This window comes from Glycine max, chromosome 18 (assembly GCF_000004515.6).
Source record: "Glycine max cultivar Williams 82 chromosome 18, Glycine_max_v4.0, whole genome shotgun sequence".
Taxonomy (NCBI): Eukaryota; Viridiplantae; Streptophyta; class Magnoliopsida; order Fabales; family Fabaceae; genus Glycine; species Glycine max.
In genome coordinates, this window is record NC_038254.2 from 20,845,011 (window position 1) to 20,867,054 (window position 22,044).

General features: G+C 37.3%; 1 non-coding gene across 1 annotated transcript; it reads left to right on the plus strand.

The window, feature by feature from the left end:
- The first annotated feature begins 21,945 nt into the window (after window positions 1-21,945).
- On the plus strand, window positions 21,946-22,044 carry MIR1511 (microRNA MIR1511). The gene has a single exon (NR_048619.1). It is a non-coding gene; the product is annotated as a microRNA MIR1511 (primary transcript).

Below are 22,044 nucleotides of genomic sequence, written 5' to 3' on the forward strand. Positions count from 1 at the left end.
CCTACTGCCATACATCATACATTCAACATAATCATGCATAATAGCAAGCATAATACTATTACTCCCCCTTTTTAGACATAAATTTGGCAAAAGTAGGATGCATGAAATGAATGTGCAAATATTACAGACCAATAACTAGTAATTGTTCAAGGGACATGCCCCTTTAGCCAGTAAAAAGCAAAAATAAAGGTCTGATGATCATGGGGTGGCTTCAGAATCATCATCTGATTCTGTCTCTTCTGCTGCATCTTCCTCTTCCTCAGCAGCTTCTTCTTCTTCTTCAGCTGCTTCTCCTTCTTCCTCAGCTGCTTCTTCATCATCAATGCCACTCTCTGAGAGCCTTTTGATCAGTAGTTCCAGCTCCATTTTCTTCTCTGTGGAGGCTTTGATGGTTGCTTCCAGCACCTTGCATGTGTCCTTGAGTTCAGCAATCAGAGCATCCTTGGACACAGCACCTGAAGCAGCAGCTTTCCCTGATGTCGAGACAATGTCTGGGACATGTGTCCCCTCAAACAGTTTGTAATGCAGGGATAGAGGAGATTCTCTCTTCATTACAGAGTCAATGTTGTTTAAAATATTTGGATGTTGACTCAACATAATGCCACACAATACAGTAGGGAAGGCAATGGGTAATTTGACAGCAAATGATTCTGAATGCTTAACAGTTTGATCAAAAATATAGTTTCCAAAATTAAATTTGGACTTGGTTCCAACAGCATACAGAAATTTACCCAAACCTGTGGCAACAGTGGAAGTATGATTGGTGGGAACCCAGTTTGCAGCTCCAATCCTGTGCAGAATTGCATACTTCACACTTAGCTTCCCTGCAGAAAGCTTCCCTTTCTTTGGCCAATGCTGGACTTGTTTGGCAGTGATTTCCTTGGCAATCTGATGCTCAGAAACATCAATATCTATCACTCCATCAGTAGGTCTGCCCAGATATTTGTTGATCACAGCAGGGGAGAATCTAACACACTTTCCTCTGACAAACACTCTTTGATAATCATCACTTTTTCTGTTTGATATGTCAGAGGGAATGTTGACAATGAATTCCCTGACTAGGCCTTCATAACAGTCTCCCAACTTGGTGACTGTCTTCAGTAGTCCAGCAGCCTTGATGAGGTCCATGGTCTCCTTGCAATCCAAGGCATCTCTTCCCAGTTCTCTTTCAACCGCAAGTCTGCGTTGATACACATATTTCCACTTTTCAACATTGCCAATGGAGTGGAAAGAGATGTTGTCCAATGGTGCATCAGGGACATTACCAGGCACCTTTCTTCCAGATTTCTTGGCCCTCTTAGATGTCGAGACATCTAGTTCGACATCATCATCAGAATCGGATGAGGAAATTTCTTTCCTTTTCTTGGAGGGGATAGCAACCTTGCTTCTTCTGGATGTGGCAGGAGTGATTGGAGTACTCTTCTTCTGTGCCATAGTTTTGATTCTTCCAGACCTCTTAAGGGGGGTTTTTCCCTTTCTGTTTTGAAGTCTTTCCGCAATGCCAGGTGCCAACCTGTTGGCAATGGGTTCTTCATCAGATTCGACTTCTTCCAGGTCAATGAGGTCACCTGGAGCAGGTTCTGGTGCCCTTGGTGCAGGGGTCTCCTCTGAGGCTTGATCCTCTTCTTCTGTTGATTCCTCTTCACTGGGTGAAGGGAAGGCTTCAGCATTTGGAGCGGAGGATGTTGGAACATCTTTCTCAACATCAGGCACAGAAACATTCGGGGTGGAAGATGTTGGGACATCTTCATCAGCTTCAGGAACAGAGGCGTCTTTCAGAATGCTACTCACAATACTGCGGATTTTCTTGTCCATCTCCGTGTCTACTTCCCTAGGACTTGTTGCAAGGCTAGGGTTTTCAGCAATCTTCGCTCCCTGTTGTCTTCTGGGAACCAGTTTCTCAGGGACAGAAGCTTGACCAGGAATTATTTGGATGGGTTGGATGTTGAATTCAGGTTGTTCCTGGTGCGGAGATGATGGTACAGCGGGTGAACCAGAAGCTGCAGTTTCTTTTGGTGAGGTAGCCATGGAAAAGCAGAGCGTTTGGAATGATTTCGTAAATCTCAGAAAACTATTGGGAAATGCTGGAGAAAACACGAATGCCAAGCAGATATAAATTTGAATGAAGAATGTAGAGGGGCGTGTGAAGCAACGGTCGAATTTGCTTTGTAGTGAACGTGCTATTAATGTTAAGTGATTCGTTTGGGCACGTTCAGATTGCAGTAGCTGCTATAATTCCTCTAGCAGACAAATGCCCAGCTTGCCCCTCAGTTTTTCAAACTGATTTGCATCCAAAGCCTTTGTGAAAATATCTGCTATTTGTTCCTCAGTGTCAACATGCTTCAGTGTGATCACTTTATCATCAACAAGATCTCTGATATAGTGATGTCTAATGTCAATGTGCTTGGTTCTGCTGTGTTGAACAGGATTCTTAGAAATATTAATAGCACTCATGTTGTCACAGTACAATGTCATGACATCTTGTTCGACATTGTACTCCTTCAGCATCTGCTTCATCCAAACTAGTTGTGAACAGCTGCTTCCTGCTGCAATATACTCGGCTTCTGCAGTAGATAGGGACACACAGTTCTGCTTCTTGCTGAACCATGAAATAAGGTTGTTTCCCAAATAGAAGCATCCACCAGAAGTGCTTTTTCTGTCGTCTGCACTTCCAGCCCAATCAGCATCGCAATACCCAACCAGCATTGAATCTGAACAATGACAGTACATAATCCCATAGTCACTGGTGCCATTAACATATTTCAGAATTCTCTTTACTTGATTCAAGTGACTTATCTTGGGATTGGCTTGATATCTTGCACAAACACCTACTGCATAGGTGATGTCGGGTCTGCTAGCTGTTAAATATAGTAAGCTCCCAATCATGCTTCTGTACAGACTTTGATCAACACTGGTGCCAGCTTCATCTTTTGACAGCTTCAAGTGAGTAGGTGCAGGTGCTCTTTTATGGCTGGCATTCTCCATCCCAAACTTCTTGACAATGTTCTTTGCATACTTGCTTTGTGAGAGGAATATGGAGTCTTCCATCTGCTTCACTTGGAGTCCCAGAAAATAAGTCAGCTCTCCAACAAGACTCATCTCAAATTCAGATTGCATCTGTTGAACAAAATGTCGAAGCATCTCATTCGACATCCCTCCAAACACAATGTCATCAACATATATCTGTGCAATCATCAAGTTTTCAGCATCTTGCTTGACAAAGAGAGTCTTGTCAATTCCTCCCTTCCTATACCCTTGCTGAGTAAGGAACTCTGTTAGCCTTTCATACCAAGCTCTTGGAGCTTGCTTCAATCCATAGAGAGCCTTCTTGAGCCTGTATACATGATCTGGATGAGTTGGATCTACAAATCCCTTTGGCTGCTCCACATAGACTTCTTCATTCAGGTATCCATTCAGAAACGCGCTCTTCACATCCATCTGGTACAGCTTGAATTTGAGGATGCAAGCTACACCAAGTAATAATCTGATGGACTCAAGTCTAGCAACTGGGGCAAAAGTCTCATCAAAGTCTACACCTTCAATCTGAGTGTAGCCTTGAGCAACCAGTCTGGCCTTGTTTCTGGTTATGACACCTTCTTCATTGGTTTTGTTCTTGAAGATCCACTTGGTGCCAATCACATTAGTTCCCTCGGGCCTAGGAACTAGCTCCCAAACTTCATTCCTTTTGAATTGCTCCAATTCTTCTTGCATAGCATTGATCCAGAACTCATCAGTCAGTGCCTCTTTCACATTCTTGGGCTCAATTTTGGAGACAAAGCATGAATTGGAGACGATCTCAATCTCCCTTGATCTTGTAGTGACTCCTCTGTTTGGATCTCCTATAATCAGCTCCTTGGGGTGCATCTTCTGGATTCTAATGGAGGGTCTCTTGTCAGGTTGGTTGATGTTTGATTCATCTGTAGCAGAATCAGAGTTTTCTGCATTTTCTCCACTTTTAGCTGCATCTGCTACATTGTCTCCAGATGTTCTGACATCTTCTTTGACATCCTTCTTTCTTGCTGGAGTTAGATCATCAACAACCACATTGATGGATTCCATCACAGTTCTGGTTCTGGAGTTGAATACTCTATATGCTCTGCTGTTTGTAGAGTATCCCAGGAATATTCCTGCATCACTCTTGGGATCCATCTTTCTCCTTTGCTCTCTATCTGCCAAAATGTAACATGGACTTCCAAAGATGTGGAAGTGCTTGACAGTTGGCTTCCTCCCTTTCCAGATTTCATACAGTGTGGTTGGAGTGCCTCTTCTAAGTGTGATTCTGTTGTGGATGTAGCATGCTGTGTTCATGGCTTCAGCCCAGAGATTATAGGGAAGTTCTTTGGCATGAAGCATGACTCTAGCTGCCTCTTGCAAGGTCCTGTTTTTCCTTTCAACTATGCCATTCTGTTGTGGTGTAATGGCTGCAGAGAACTCATGAGTGATGCCTTCAGATGTGCAGAATTCAGTGAACCTGCTGTTTTCAAACTCTCTGCCATGGTCACTCCTGATTCTCTTGATGACACAGTCTTTTTCTCTTTGAAGTCTTAGAATCAACTCCTTGAATACTTCAAAGGTTTCTGATTTCTCTTTGATAAAGTTGACCCAGGTAAATCTGGAGAAATCATCCACAACAACATAGGCATACCTCTTTCCTCCAAGGCTTGCAACCTGCATAGGCCCCATCAAATCCATGTGAAGTAGTTCCAGCACCCTGGAAGTGGTCTGATGTTGAAGCTTCTGGTGGGACATCTTGACTTGCTTTCCAATCTGACATTCACCACAGATTCTGCCTTCTTCTATTTTCAGGTTGGGAATGCCTCTAACAGCACCTTTGTCAATGATTTTCTTCATGCCTCTTAAGTGCAGATGTCCAAATCTTTGATGCCATATTCTGACTTCATCTTCTTTGGAGGATGGACATGTGGAGGAGTAGCTTGTTTCTTGAGGTGTCCATAGGTAACAGTTGTCCTTTGATCTGCTGCCCTTCATTAGAACTTCACTCTTCTCATTTGTCACCAAGCATTCTGACTTTGTGAAGTTTACATTGAATCCTTCATCACACAGCTGACTGATGCTGATCAAGTTTGCAGTCAGTCCCTTTACCAGCAGTACTTTGTCCAGACTAGGAAGTCCATCATGAACTAGCCTTCCCATTCCAATGATCTTTCCTTTAGAGCCATCTCCAAATGTCACATAGCTAGTGGAGCAGGGCTCAATGTTCACCAGGAATTCTTTAACTCCTGTCATGTGTCTGGAACAGCCGCTATCTAGGTACCAATCTTCCTTAGCTGATGCTCTAAGTGACGTATGAACAACAAGACTAACAGTCTTGTGTTTTGGAACCCACATCATCTTCCTTCCACTGCTGCTCCCTTGAGTTCCATGATGTGGATGGCCATGCAAATGATAGCAGAAGGGCTTTATGTGACCATACCTGCCACAGTAGTGACACCTCCACTTCTTTCTTTTGTTCTTTTTCTGCTGCGTTCCATGATGTCGAGACCGATGTTGTGACATCGTGGCTCCAGTGCTGGTTTTGGCAGGAACAAATTATGTCATGGTTTTTCTGCCAGCAGATTTACGATTAAGCCCAAGTCCTCTCTGGTCTCCAACATTCTTCCCAAGCTGTAGCACCTCATCAAGCATATCTGAGCCTTTATTCAACATCTTTATTGATTTGGTCATGTTTTCCAGTTTAGAGTTCAGAAAACCGACTTCTCCTTTAAGCTCAGAGATCTCCTCTTTATGTGCCTCCTTCTCAGCCTCCAGATCTGCAATGATCTTCTTCAGTCGTGCTTCTTGCTGAAGAATCTTCTCACTTCTGATGCATAGTTTTCTATAGGAGGTAGCAAGCTCATCAAAAGTGATTTCACTGTCTGTATCACTTGAATCTTCAGCAGTTTCAAATCTCCCAGTGAGTGCATTCACATCTCTGTCAGAATCACTTTCTTGTTCACTCTCTGTATCAGATTGACATACAGAAAGTCCTTTCCTCTGCTTCTTGAGATGAGTGGGACATTCAGCTATGATGTGTCCATAGCCTTCACACCCATGGCATTGAATTCCTTTGCTGTGACTGGGCTTTACATCTGACTTTTTCTGGTATTTACTGCCTTTCCTGATGTCGAAAGGGATGTTCTGGACATGTGGTTTCTGCCTCCTGTCCATTCTGTTCATCACTTTGTTGAACTGTTTTCCAAGGAGCACAACTGCATTAGTCAGACCTTCATCAGTATCCAGGTCATACTCACCTTCTTCTCCTTCATCATTGGACACAAAAGCCAGATTTTTACTCTTCTTTTCAGCCCTATCCGAGAGTCCTAGCTCAAAGGTTTGAAGGGAACCAATGAGTTCATCTACTCTCATGTGCCAATTCGTCTTCTTCTTTAGTCCAGTCTTCTTCTGGCTTCAATTCTTCAGTGGGCTTTCCTTCTGTGTCCAGCATCTTTTCATCTGTCATCTTCTCTCCCAAGGCAGTGCAAGCATTGGCAATTTCAAGAATGTTCATGTGGAAGTCATGAATACATTCTTCCTCCTTCATCTTCAGATTTTCGAATTTTGTGGCCAACAGTTGCAATCTGGACATCTTCACTTTGGAGGTTCCTTCATGAGAGGTTTTCAGAATCTCCCATGCATCCTTGGCCACTGTGCATGTGTTGATCAGTCTGAAGATATTCTTGTCAACTCCATTGAATAGAGCATTCAAAGCTTTGGAGTTTCCAAGTGCCAATTCGTCTTCTTCTTTAGTCCAGTCTTCTTCTGGCTTCAATTCATCAGTGGGCTTTCCTTCTGTGTCCAGCATCTTGGGATGTTCCCAGCCTTTGATGACAGCTTTCCAGGTTCTGCTATCCAGTGATTTGAGAAAGGCCACCATTCTTGCTTTCCAGTATTCATAGTTGGTTCCATCAAGAATTGGTGGTCTGTTCACTGGTCCTCCTTCTTTCTCCATGTTCATCAGAATTTATCTCCCTAGATCTCACTCTGTGATTTCGAGTGTTGGCTCTGATACCAATTGAAATTCTGATACCAGGGGACAGATGTCGTACCGGATGTCACGACATCACGCTTCAGAACATGCAGATTAGATGCGTCCGTATGAACAGATTAAACAAGTAAATAACACAAGAGGATTGTTAACCCAGTTCGGTGCAACCTCACCTACATCTGGGGGCTACCAAGCCAGGGAGGAAATCCACTCTCAATAGTGTTAGTTCAAGGTCTAACAGCCCCTGTTTACAACCTTCTCACCTAACCACTACCCGTGCGATCTCTACCTAAGAGCCACTCTTAGATATGAGAACCTCCGCTCACTCCCTCTCACTCACACTCCCGTGTTTACAATTAAGTCAAAGACACACCAGAGATCAACTCTGAACAAAAGAGATCAACTCTACACACTAGAGATCAACTCTACACACTAGAGATCAACTCTACACACATAGGTCCAACACTTGATGTTAGGGTACCATCAAGGTGGCTCACAAATCACTCAAGTCCCAAAACTCACAAAATAACTCTTCGATCCCGGACTTGGTGCAGAACTCGTGCAGCCTCCATGATTATATAGCAATTTGCGTTTCTGGGCTGCAACGGCTTGTGCTGGAGGAGATCTATCTTCTTCTGAAAAAATCTGCAGTTAAAGAACTAAAAGATAACTTTTGATCTTTTAGTTTGAATCTTTAATCTTTAATCTTTAATCCCTGAACGAACTCTTCTTCTTTGAAATTCGAACTTTAATTATCTTTTAATTCGTTCCGGAAGATAGATCATCTAATCTCTTGCTAACTGCACAATAATCTGTTAAAGATATAACAGATTTATATGTCCAGTATTATCGGGCCGGATGTCAGGACATCGTGTCCGACATCGTGGATCCTGCAGCTTCACTTCTGCACTTGACTTTTATCTTGCATTGTACAGCAACTCCAGTATTCTCGGGCAGGATGTCAGGACATTGTATTCGACATCGTGGATCCTGCAGCTTCACTTCTGCACTTGTCTTTTATCTTGCATTGTACAGCAACTCCAGTATTCTCGGGCAGGATGTCAGGACATTGTATCCGACATCGTGGATCCTGCAACTTCAATTCTTCATTTGACATTTTATCTTGCCTTGTGCATTGTGCAGCCCGATCTCATTCCTTGACATAACGTTGGACATCATGTGCAGCAACTCCAACTTTCCTTCATTGTCTAAGTGCTTATGTTTTAACAAAATCTTAGCCAATCTTTTAAAGCTCAGTAGAGCTAAACACTAACACATTTTCCTTGGGGCTTTGTATGAATTTTGTTGGGGCTAGAGTGAGTGAGGACATTGATGACATTGAGGTTTGGGGTGCGGCGAAAGGAGCATTGGGGGTTTGTGGTTATGGTCCAGGCCACAACAAAGGAGCGTTGGGGTTTGGGGTTGGGGTTCATGGGTATGCCTTGGCTGTTTCATTTTTTCTAATCACCTTCTTAGTAGCCTCACTACTGACAGACCCTTCAGAAGGTGAATTTTCCTTATGCCTTCAAATTATTTAATCTTTTTATTTCACTTTGTTATTTCTTGCCTGCAAAGATTGAAATTTCAGTCCAAGTTGGAAAATAGGGAGGGATATGTATCACTTTTTTTTCTACTGTTAGAAATGGATTTGTTGTTTTTTTAATAATTAGCTTAGAAAGAAAGTGTTTTGAGTGTATATCATTTCATTTTCCTATATTTGATACTTCCTTGTAATTTGATTTGGCATTTGAAATTTTAACCTGAATAATTGACCTATATTTTTTCATATTTGTAGTTGATGCACTGATATAGGTCAAGAAAAGTTTGATTGATCCTAAGAACAATCTGGATGAGTAATTTGAAGCAATATATTACATTTTGTAACAACAATATATTACATTTATTACAATTTGAAGCCTTTCATCCATTCTATTTGAAATTGATTTCCCTTTTAATTACTCGTTGAATGGAAAAAATAACAATCCTTTCTATTTCACCTGCCACCAAAATGCTCAGTCAGTGCCACATTTGCTTACATACTGTGAACTAGAGTTCTTACATGGTTCCTATATGCTTGTCTAACCCATTTGTGCATGCCTATTGAAAGAAATTTAACATACAAATGCAATTTGTTAAAGCATTATCAAGACAACTCCTTTGGGTATCGATGACAATGGTAAAGATGTGGAAACACGGTGTTGGGGTGTCTAACAAGATCAATGTTTTTCATCCTCATGAGAAGATGAGAGAGGATCAAATGTTAAAAATGTATGTCACTCCTTGGGTTAGAGATGTGTAACTGTTAGCAAGGATTCTGATCCTTAAATCAATAGTTATTTTCTCTATCAAAAGTCTAGGTCAAGTTTATAACTCTCCCATATGATAAGCTCTTCCACCACTTTCTTTTTTCTCTATCCTTCAAGAGCTCCTAAAGACCTTAAACCTGAAGCAGTCTCTTCTTCACGAGAAGTCCTTTATGTTCATTATTATCATCAAAGGTACCATTTTCATTAACCAATCATGTAAATACGTGTGTAGAGTATGTGTCATATTAAAATTTGCCTAGTGCAAGGTAAGAATGTGTACTGCAACAATACTGGTTTCCATCTAAAATTTTCCTACTTAAGTTTTTTATATTTGATTATTTCAATTTCCTTTTTCTCTTAAAATTGATTTTTTGGTTTCGTTTTCTGTTTAAAATAGTTGTCGAGGAGGATGTTTTGATACCACAGTCTCTCTCTGTTTCATTATTTTAAGTTGTTGTAGGATAGGCTTGGCGGAATTGGAAATGTTGCTTACATTTGAGTATTTAATGAATTTATGTAACAGAGACAACTCTACTTATCATATGTGTATTCTAAATGGTAGGATATTTTGTTAGATGAATATATTGGATTGCATGATGGTTGGATGGATGTCATGTCTTTGCTTTCAGTTCATATCTTTGGTTCTCATGTCAGGTAACAAATAAGGGATTACAACTCTCAAGAGGATTGCTAAAATCTTTAAGTATTGACTTTCAATTATAGTGAATGTGAGTGTGTGACAAATTTTAAGATGGTCTCAAACACATTAGTGGTAGAGATAATACATTGTCATAGAAGATCAAATTAGACAACCCAAAGCTTAATTGTGTCACAACTATTTTGTGTGGTAGAGATAATACATTATCATAGGAAGATCGGATAATGCATTGCTAAATTGGTCATACACTCACACTCACTATATTAGTACCATACACATTAGTGGACAAAAAATTGGTCACACACTCACACTCACTGGATGATATTCTCATGCCAAGTTCCCAGGGACATCAGATTAGTACTATACCTTCACTATAAGACTTCCACTTTGTCTGTGAGTATGTAGGATGGTCAAGTGATTTTAAGGGAGTCCTGGTCAAGAACCAATCATTTCAAATATATAGAAATTTTCTTTGCTCTTAGTTCTGAATTTTCCCATATAGGAATTTTAATTGATTATTTAAATCACAGGCGAGTTGGATATTCTCTTTTATTCATTTTGGTTATTTGGTAAACACCGTAATAATAACTATAATTTAAAGGAAAAATTATATACAGAAGATTAGAATGTCACAAGCAACACAAGTTACCAAGGTTACCCGATTATATGAGTAGATTGAATTTTAGTATGATTACACAATTGTTCCTCTAGTTTGTGTTTCTATTTAAGGAAAAATAAATTTTAAGAAAGAGGATGAAAGAATAATTTAGAATTCATAGTCAACACACCAGATCAACAAATTAGTAAAACATGGAGTTTTGTTGTAAATCACCATTAGTGGCTGCAAAACTAACCTTGGTATCCTCTTTGTTCATCAGGTTTGCAATACTGCACAAGGTAAATAACAGTGTGCATTTTTACTCTTAACTATTATAACACTGATTATAGCTATATATTATAAGTTTTGCATCACGTATCACTTTGAATGGAGATACATGATGTTGTTGTATTTGATAATTCATTGTTATAACATGAATACTTATTTTGGTGTATTTGCTATGAAGGCTCCTGAATAGGAATAAGTTATCTAGTAGTTTACTGGATGAGCTCAGAAACCTTCCAAATTTGAATAGATTCCAAGTAGACAAAAACCAATTATCAGGTTTTATACCAAAGTCATTTGCCAACATGACTAATGTTAGACACCTATATGTTGATCTCTAAGCTAAATTCACCATCAACTCATCTTGGAGCTGGATTTCTTACATGTACTTTATCCTTTTCATTTTGTATATTTTCAGTCACTTGAACAACAACTCATTTCGCGATGAACTTCCATCCACACTTTCAAAGCTATCGAATCTTATCCACTTGAGAGTATTAAGTCAATTTTTTATATTTCTAGTGTTTTAAAACTTCCATTGCATCCTGGGATGCATCTCTAAATTGACCCTATTTACAAGTTTTCATTGTGTCTACTTGTTGAAATGACCTTACAAGCTTGTGGACAACAATAATTTATCTGGCCATCTTCCACTAGAATACTCCATGTTAGATGGATGGGCAATATTGAATGTTCGGCTATCCATTTTTTAGATTTGTTGCATTTATCTACTTCATTTTATATTTTTATTTATTACTCAAGTTGACATGTTGTGCTTGACTTGTGGTGGAGGATAAGTGAAATGTGAAAATCATGCTCTAATATGATAAGCTAGAGTTCTCAAGATATTTAAAGCATTAATTATTTTTCACATAATAGTTATCTAATTAATACATAACAATATCTTAAGTCTTAAATAAAACTCTATTTATGAGAACAAGTTACTATCTAGAATTGGGTTGATTTTTTTGTTTTCATCGCCAAACACAGGTCACTTGCCAACAATTTATTGTCTGGGTCTATCTCCTTTGAACATCTATTTAGAAAAACTAATGTTTCCTTTTTTCACATTTTTGTTGCTCCTTTTTTATTTAAAATTGTCTACTTCCAAAGACTGTTCTTTAGAAAACAGTCTTAGAAAGTAGACTTTCAAAGACGGTTCTTCAGAAAATAGTCTTAGAAAGTTTTTTTTATAAAAAATTATCTACTTTCTAAGATGGTTCTTTAGAAAATCGTCTTAGAAAATATATTTTTTGTTTGTTAAATTATCTATTTTCTAAGATGATTATTCAGAAAATCATCTTAGAAAGTAGACCTTCTGAGACGGTTCTTTAAAAAATCATCTTAGAAAGTTTTTTTATTATTAAATTATCTACTTTCTAAGATGGTTCTTCAGAAAATTGTCTTCAAAAGTAGTCTTTCTAAGATGATTTTCTGAAGAACGGTCTTAGAATCGTTAATTTTTTAACATTTTTAAAATAAAAAACATTTAAAGACAATTTCTAAGAAAATCGATGTAGAATGCAAGATTCTAAGATAGTTTAAAATCATCATGGAAGGATGGAGGATTCAAAGACGGTTTATAACCGTCATGGAAAGTGTAAAATTACCATCTTTGAATACCTTTTTTGTAGTGGATAAATAATATTTATTTGAAAAAAACAATGAATCATCATTATTTGCGTAGATCAATAAATGAATCACAAAGGTAAGTTAACCCATAATTGTTCTCCAAATATTTAATTAGGACACAAATAATGATGATAATTATTTAACTTTTATTTTATTAAACTCTATTAAGTTGTACAAGGGTAACTTGGGTATTTTACTTTGTCTTGTATGTAGTTATTTCAATTAGGATTTTTGTTCTGGGGAATCAGTTGTTAATTGTTGTGTGTAAGAGGTTTAAAAACATGTTATGTGAATATATGATAGATGAATAGAAACTATTGATTTTCTATTTTCCCAGGGTGTTGGTTGTTATCTCTCTCACTCAATTTTTGTTGTTGTCATTCTTTGTTTGTGTTAAGTCAGTTGGATAGTTGTGATCCTAAGTTCTGTAACATATTACTTTAAACATAATTGTTTTCAATTTACTCATTATTTTCAAAAGTTCTATACAACTTTTTTTTAAACTTATTTGTCAGGAGTTTAACTTTAATTATTTATTTTCATTTACAAAATAAAAGAGAGTAATAAAGATAACTAATTTCAATTTTACTTCTTTATTACATATATCTTTTATTTTTCTTTTCATTTAGTAAAATTTAAAATTGCCAATTTATTTAAATTTTAAAAATCTGTTAAATTATTAATTGAAACTACTCATTTTTAAATTAAAAAGCATAACAATTTATTAATCTAAATAAAAAAAATTTGAATTTTAAAAAATAACTAATTCTGTAATTAAAATTGTTCATTTTTAAAATTTATTTTAAGAATCTATCAATTTTTTAAATAAAAATGTCCACCTTTTTTAATTTTAAAAATATTTTGATTATTTAATTAAAATTTTAAAAATCGACAAATTAAAGGCTTCTTATTTTTTTTTCTTTTTAGGTATTATCTTTTGAAAATATCATTTTCATTTTTTAAGCGTCGTTGGCCTTCTTTTCACTATTCTAAATGTTGTTGATATATTCCAATTGTTGTCCATAGGTTTAAGCATAGTTATTAGACTCGGCCAGGTCGACTCGATGGCTCGAGAACCAGGCACCCAATCAGTTTGAGCCTCCTTTCATATAAAAAGTGTATTCAACCAAGTGTGACCCGATTAGACTCAACTTGACTTGGCGGGTCTATGTGACTTGGTTGGGTCATGTTTTTTTTAAAAGAAAAAAAGCGCTACAATGGTGTCATTTTGGTTTAGGGTAATAAAATTTTGGACTCTAGAGCTAGAACAAACCTCTTTCCCTCGAGTTGCCTCCCTCTCTCTCGAGCAAGAACACCTAAACAATCCTTTCTCCCTCAAGTTGCCTCCCTCTTTCTTGAGCACAAATACTCAACGTCTTAGCCTTCTCCACTACGACGTACGACAGCGCCTCCCTTGCCAATGCAAGCTCAATGACGGTACCTCACTGCGACAAACGATCTATTTGGTTGGAAGTGGAACACGAACTCAAAGCACTCTCTCAGGTCTAAGCTCATTTTCTCTTTGGTTGGATTGCAACTTGAAGCACGCTCTTCATTCCTTTCTTTCTTATTCAACATTCTATTTGGTTGCATTGTTCAACTTGTTCATTCATTTATTTTTTCAAGAGATTATCAGATTGTTTGGGACTTGTTCCTATTTGCAACTAAAGAAAAGAAGCCAACATAATAGGTACTTAATTTTGCCTATTGAAATTATGTGCATTTGAGATTGTTTGGCACTTGCTTTCTATTTTTTTTTATGAAGACTATGCTTTGAGATTATATGCATTTGGTTGGACTATTCTTTCTTTCTTCTTGTATTTTTTTTATGTATATTGTGCTCTAAAGACTAAAATTATGTGCTCTAAAATTATGATTGTTTGAGATTTTCGGCTTGTGATTTATGCCTTGAAATTTGAAGTTACGTGTTATGAAATTTTTTTTGAAAGGGTGCATGGGTTGTGGAGGCTTACTATTTCTAAATTATATGCCTTTGAAATGCAGCTTCCATTTTAGATTTTAATATCTCAACTCCTAAACCCGAACAACTATCATCACAAGAAGCATCAACTTAAGGTTCAAAGAAATTGGGGAAAATTGGTTCGGCTTGGGCACATTGCAAACAACTTGCTGGGGGAAAAGGAAAAACATTTTTAATGTGTCTCTATTGTGATAAAATTATTAAAGGAGGTGGAATTAATAGGTTGAAGGTTCACTTGGATAGAGAAAAAAGGCAAGTTGAACAATGCAACAAGGTGTCAACTAATGCATAAAATATGTTTGGCTTGCCCAAGGGCAAGTGTACCCTATGTAATAGTAATAGTGAACTTGAAAGTCCGATTATTAAACCTAAAGGACTAGTTGTATTTGTGGAAGCAATGTCTTCTAAGGTTATTTTGATGATGCCAAAGAATCAAGAGTTAAGCAAATTCCAAAGATTCAAGAATCAAGTTTCAAGAATCAAGATCAAGATTCAAGACTCAAGATTCAAGAATCAAGAGAAGACTCAATCAAGATAAGTACTAAAAAAGTTTTTCAAAACATTGAGTAGCACAAGAAGTTTTCACAAAATCATTACCAAAGAGTTTTACTCTCTGGTAATCGATTACCAGAAGGTAGTAATTGATTACCAGTGTTTTAAAATGTTAAAATTTCAAATTTCAAGAGTTACAACTTATGTTTAAACAATTAATTGGGTTAACTCATAGAATAGGGATTGGTGAATGACCATTTTAATCCCATAAACTTCAGAAATTAAAGTGCCTTCTTGGATTTCTATGTTTGAATAAAAGGCTTTAACTAAATCAGAGTAAACATGCAATTATAAGGACATGAATGGAATAAGATTGGAGTTTTCAAATGTCTGAATGCATTCAAAACTTTCATTTGAAAAGAAATCCATATCAATGAATTTTGGATCAATAATGGAACAAGAAGAAAAGAGATTTGTGTACCGTATCCATTGTTCTTCGGATGAAAACAATGAGGCAGAGGGAATAGAGGAAGGAATCGGTGTTTCCTGAGTCTCGGAATGCCATTGACTCTGACTTGAAGAACCCTTTCGCTTCTTTGATGGTTCCACCATTAGAAGAGATTTTTTGAAATTTCAATCGGTTCAAATGAAAGAGAATGACAAAAAGATGAAGTTTGGGCTTTGTGGGGAGTGATTTGGACAAGAAATGAGTGAGATATGGCAGAAGAGAGAATTGGGAACGAGGGTTTTTGAAAATAAGAGAGGTTGCAGATTTCTGATTTTGAAATTTGTATATATAGGTGCAGGGACGTGTGGTAATCGATTACACTAATATGGTAATCGATTACCAGAGAGCATACTAGCCAAAACTAACTACCTGTAATCGATTACACTAATATGGTAATCGATTACCAGAGAGCATTTTAGCCAAAAAGTAAAAGCTGATTGATTTTTAAGGGGCAAAAAAGATTTGAATGAGTATCAAAATACTTTCTTAAAGAAAATATATATATATATATATATATATATATATATATATATATATATATATATATATTAAAAATACTTTATGAATGAATCTTAATCAAGTAATACATATTCAAAATCATGCATAATTAAAAAATCATGTAGACATGAAATTATATCAAAACAATCAACACAAGTATTGAAGAATAATAATCATAGACATTATCAAAATACTTAAAAGTAGACTTCATGCTTAAAAAAAAACTTAAACAAGAACATTTAACCATATACTCACAATTTCAATTAATCAAGTCAAACAAATAAAAATTTGTTAGTCATCATAATCAAATTAATTGAAAGAGAAATATCAACCTAAATAAAATTTCAAAAAGAGAATGGTTTTGATGTTACCTTTTTCGTGATTAAAGATGTCTAGATTTTTGAAGATGAAAGTCATACTTTTGCTCTTTGTTTAACCTTCTTGAGAAATGTTCTCATCACTCTTATAATCCTTGGTTAGAAGATTAATTTCCTTTTCTGAGCCATCGGATGAATCATTATCATCCCATGCAATGTAGGCCTTCTTGGTTAGAAATTTGTCAAGAGAAGAAGAATAGAGAGACGTCAGAACTTTAACAATGGAAGAAGATCACAAGAAGACTCTCAAGTTCTTAGATGTTACAAATGCAACCAACTTGGCCACATCAAAGCAAATTGTCCTTCAAATGAAGAGTGGCCTAAGAAAAGTGATAAGAAAAGGTATGATGAAAGAAGAACCAAGAAGGCCTACATTGCATGGGATGATAATGATTCATCCGATGGCTCAGAAAAGGAAATTAATCTTCTAACCAAGGATTATAAGAGTGATGAGAACATTTCTCAAGAAGGTTAAACAAAGAGCAAAAGTATGACTTTCATCTTCAAAAATCTAGACATCTTTAATCATGAAAAAGGTAACATCAAAACCATTCTCTTTTTGAAATTTTATTTAGGTTGATATTTCTCTTTCAATTAATTTGATTATGATGACTAACAAATTTTTATTTGTTTGACTTGATTAATTGAAATTGTGAGTATATGGTTAAATGTTCTTGTTTAAGTTTTTTTTTAAGCATGAAGTCTACTTTTAAGTATTTTGATAATGTCTATGATTATTATTCTTCAATACTTGTGTTGATTGTTTTGATATAATTTCATGTCTACATGATTTTTTAATTATGCATGATTTTGAATATGTATTACTTGATTAAGATTCATTCATAAATTATTTTTAAAATATATATATTTTCTTTAAGAAAGTATTTTGATACTCATTCAAATCTTTTTTTTCCCTTAAAAATCGATCAGCTTTTACTTTTTGGCTAAAATGCTCTCAGGCAATTATTTTTGGCTAATATGCTCTCTGGTAATCGATTACCATATTAGTGTAATCGATTACCACACATCCCTGCACCTATATATACAAATTTCAAAATCAGAAATTTGCAACCTCTCTTATTTTCGAAAACCCTCGTTCCCAATTCTCTCTTCGGCCATATCTCACTCATTTCTTGTCCAAATCACTCCCCACAAAGCCCAAACTTCATCATTTTTCATTCTCTTTCATTTGAACCGATTGAAATTTCAAAAAATCTCTTAATATGGTGGAACCATCAAAGAAGCGAAAGGGTTCTTCAAGTCAGAGTCAACAGCATTCCGAGACTCAGGAAACGTCGATTCCTTCCTCTATTCCCTCTGCCTCATTGTTTTCATCCGAAGAACAACGGATATGGTACACAAATCTCTTTTCTTCTCGTTCCATTATTGATCCAAAATTCATTGATATGGATTTCTTTTCAAATGAAAGTTTTGAATGCATTCAAGCATTTGAAAACTCCAATCTTATTCTATTCATGTCCTTAAAATTGCATGTTTACTCTGATTTAGTTAAATCCTTTTATTCAAACCTAGAAATCCAAGAAGGCACTTTAATTTCTAAAGTTTATGGGATTAAAATGGTCATTGACCAATCCCTATTCTATGAGTTAACCCAATCAAGTGGCCACAACAGAACCAGCTAAAGTAACTGGAACACTAACTTCAATAGTAGTAGGAGTGGCCTCCTAAACAGCAACAACAGAAGGAGGTGAAAGAACAAAAGTAGCAGGAGTAGCAACAAAAGACTCGACGACCGATGGAGTCAGAGGGACTTCCTGCACGATCGAAAGACGACCCGTATCGGGCGTCAACCTTGTGGCCTGCCTCAGGGCACGAATACTCATAAGGGCCTTCGACTTCTTACGACTAGACGACCCAACACCTCATCCCGCTTCCTCTTTTCCAAAATAGAGGAAAGAGCGTTGGGGGTGACCTCAACAACAATAGCAATAGGGCCAACTTCACTAATAGGTTGACCCCCTTCTCCAACAACAGTAGCAATAGCAGACAGTGGAACATCCCTACCCGCATGTCCGACCTGCTTCACAAGTGGCCTATAGGCGAAGCCACCCATAATACCTATAAAACAAGCAACAATAGCACAAGCAAGTGTTAGTTTTTGTCAACACCAACCTCAGACACAAAATAGGGCAAGGTTGGGCACTTTACCATCTAAGGCAACAAGGGGATCGCTCACCGAAGGAAGAGACAAAATTGTTCGCACGTCCAGCGAGACCGCAGCTACTCCAAAATAGTTTTTTCGACCTTCTCTACAAGGGTCAACAGATCCTCGTCAAATGACTTGAACCTAGTAGGGTCAGATTGCCAGTAGAATGGGAAGTGGGGCTCCTCGTCCCTATTAAACATCAGTGGCAAACCATCATCCACAACATCAATAGACAGGACCTTAATAAAATGGTCCTTAAAACGGCGAAATATGTTTGAGTCAAACTCAAACAGCTTCTTGGAAACGTTGTTCAAGGAGACAAAATCAATCTTGCCAGTCAGCTTCATTTGAAAAAAAAAAACAAGATTGACACACTAGGCCGGATATTGAAGAAATGGCACAAGATTTCAAAAGCTCTCACCATTGCCTAACTATTTGGGTGAAGCTAAGAAGCCATAGTCAAGTGCTCAAGTAGAGCACATTGGAAAACGGTCAAGGGGAGAATAAGACCCATGACCTCAAAAAGACACTTATACATAAAAAAGAAGGGTGGATTGTTTGATGCTGCCCTCAAGAAAGGGAAGTCTTCACTCCCACAAGCCTGAACGACCAACTTGTAGGAGTCCTTAGGGCTCGCCAGTTTCACCTAGCGTTGAAGAGAAGCAACACTCGCTACCAAGGTGAGAAAGGACTTGTATTTCAGAATGTCATCCATCACCCACTTATAGCCAGCAACGGCAGGTGTGGACAACAGCGACCCAACGCTATGGCTACATTGCACACGGGGATATGTCGTGACATCTCCATCGTTGCTCTCTCTTCTCACACCCCAAAAGAAATAAGGAGGAGGATCACAGTAACCAGGACAGGCTCCTCAGCAGCAACGGAAGGTTGTGCCCTCTCGCGAGGGTGAGAAGTGCCCCCACCAATACAACACGAAGCCTACACCCTTTCTGAAGAGGATGACTCGCTGTCAAAGGCACCACAACGAGTATCCTCCAACGAGGAACCGCCAATAGAGATGACCTCTTGGTCCATCATCTATTGCTCAATCAAGTCCCTAGAATCATTGTCACCCATGTCGATGGTAGAATTAGACAATAATGAAGACATTATCAGAGAAAATGAATACCTTGAAGAGACAAATGAAGAAGAAACAGGAAACCGTAAGCAAGAAAGCAAGGAAATTTTGAGAAAGAACAATGACCCAAAATCAAATGTTCACTCCATTTAAAAGGGAGACGGACTCTTCGGTAATTGGCGGGAGCGGAAGTGGTGCGCTAAATTTTCTCACCCCGACACACCCCCTCTCACGCACGAACTGCATCTCCAGTACGTGTTCACATAGTGAGTGACACGTATGCAAGAGTACTGCGTGTGCGCCGCACACGCCTACAGCAACAAATAGAATGTAACGTCTATCTTCAACGCTCCCTCCAACGGTCAAAATAGGACAGAGTTGTCAAATCTATAGACTTCCCTTACCTAACAAGCTAAAGACATGTTTATCCTAGACAACTTAATAGAAGCAGTCCAGGCTCGGGGGCTTGACAAGTCACATCGACCTGCAATTCACTCACACTTGTCAAAGGTACCACACCTGACATCGGACAACATTCATCCATGCTTAGGGACTCGACAAACTCATCGCCCTCTACTTATTAAGACTACTACCCCAAACATTAGATACTCTCCTTCAACACTGGACAATCTCTTTCACCCGCAAGCAGGCTCAGAGATTGGGGGACTTATATACTGTCCAGGGTCTACAAAATACACGTGGCACACTACATGGCACTCTGAGACACGTGTTAACCCTCCACATCAACCATGCAACAAGAGCACAGACACTCAACCCTTAGCAGTTGGGCTCCCCAACTGACAGGTTATCTCTTTCATATTAATATTTGAATATCTTTATCTATTGACAAGTAGTTAATTATCTACAATGTCACACTTTATCTACAAAGTACAATTATCTTCTAGCTTTTATCTATAAGTTACAATTTATCTCTAATATTATCTGCAAAGCTATCATCTATTATCTATAAGCTGAAAATTATCTACAAAGACTATAACAGATCCTAAAAAGCTCCACTTTTATAAATACCAGGTTTCATCGAACCCTCAACACAATCTCACACACATCTGCGCACGAGCAACAAGCTTGTGCACATCTCTCTCTATCGCTCACTCAAGCTTTATTTAAGCATATACTTGTTTTATCTCCTAACTCATATACTTACTTGAGCATCAGAATCTTTTATTTTACAGGTCTTCCCTCGTGTCCTCTTAACAAAGGTGTCTCCTACTCGACGTGTGAAGTTTAGGAGCCCACTTAGGTCACATCCATCTTGATATGTCCTAGCTCTGAATTTTAGAAAGTAGCAACACATTATCGACCTGTGAAAAATCAAAATGAATTTAGAAAGGTTAATGGAGCAAGAAAGAAAAATTCTTGAAAGGAAAAGAAAAAACTTTTGGTGATTTGGATTGGAGAAGGAGTTTTGATACTTTTTCCTTTTTTTTCTTTCATGTTGTTATTCTTGTTCTAATTTTGCCACAACCACAGACAAACAAAGAGAAATAGAATAACATTAAGAGAAGAGAGAAGAGAGCATGGGCCAAACATAAACAAACATGTTAGGAGAACGGGCAGCTTCTTTGAGCAGTTCTAATTGATCTTCCTTAAACAATGGAGACTATTTGTTGACAATTACCTACACAACATGCATAATATTCATTCACCAGGGATTCAAAAAACCTTACAACTTTTCAAGACCAGAAAGCCAAGTCTCTATCATGTGATTTCAAAGACAATATATTAACATTGAGAATAAGTTACGAGGAAGAAATATTGGGATCAATGAAAGTTAAGGGGTAAATACATATGAATGCTAAAATTTTCAATTCCAGCAGATGAAGTGAAGAGAAAAGGGTAATGCTTACGAATGTTAAAATTAAGAATTCCCTTCGTATGCAGCCGTAGGAAGAAAACAAAAAAATAGAAGTGAGAATAGTAAAGCGGAGGTTGAATGAAGGAGAAGATGTGTTCGGTGCTACGTTTAAGGGAAGGAAAAAAAAAACTGATTTGCACGGTTAGAGTAGACAGATCGTGCCAGTTTAAATTTTTGTTTAGATATTTTTTTTCCAAATTTATTCTTTAACTAATACACATTTTATTTTAAAACTCAAACAATAAGGGAACAAAACGTCCAAATAAATATGTACAAATTTTTTTATATATATATTGTTGTAGATTATTATTATTATTATTAATTGGTTCTTCATGGACTTATTTGCCACTTCAATTTCAGACTCATACAATTTATTTACTTTCTATAGGCTATTTGAATAATAAAAACAAATACAAATGGCGCTGCATTGAACCAATCATTATTTGTATATAAATTTTTCAAACGCATTATAATCAAATTTAATTCTTGGGTGGAATGGTTTCAGCCGTGGTATCAGGTCCTGCTTCATCAAGTGGTCTTGTGTTCAAATCCAGCCTCAAGCACATGGTTAACCAGGCTCTGATACCATGGTGAATATAA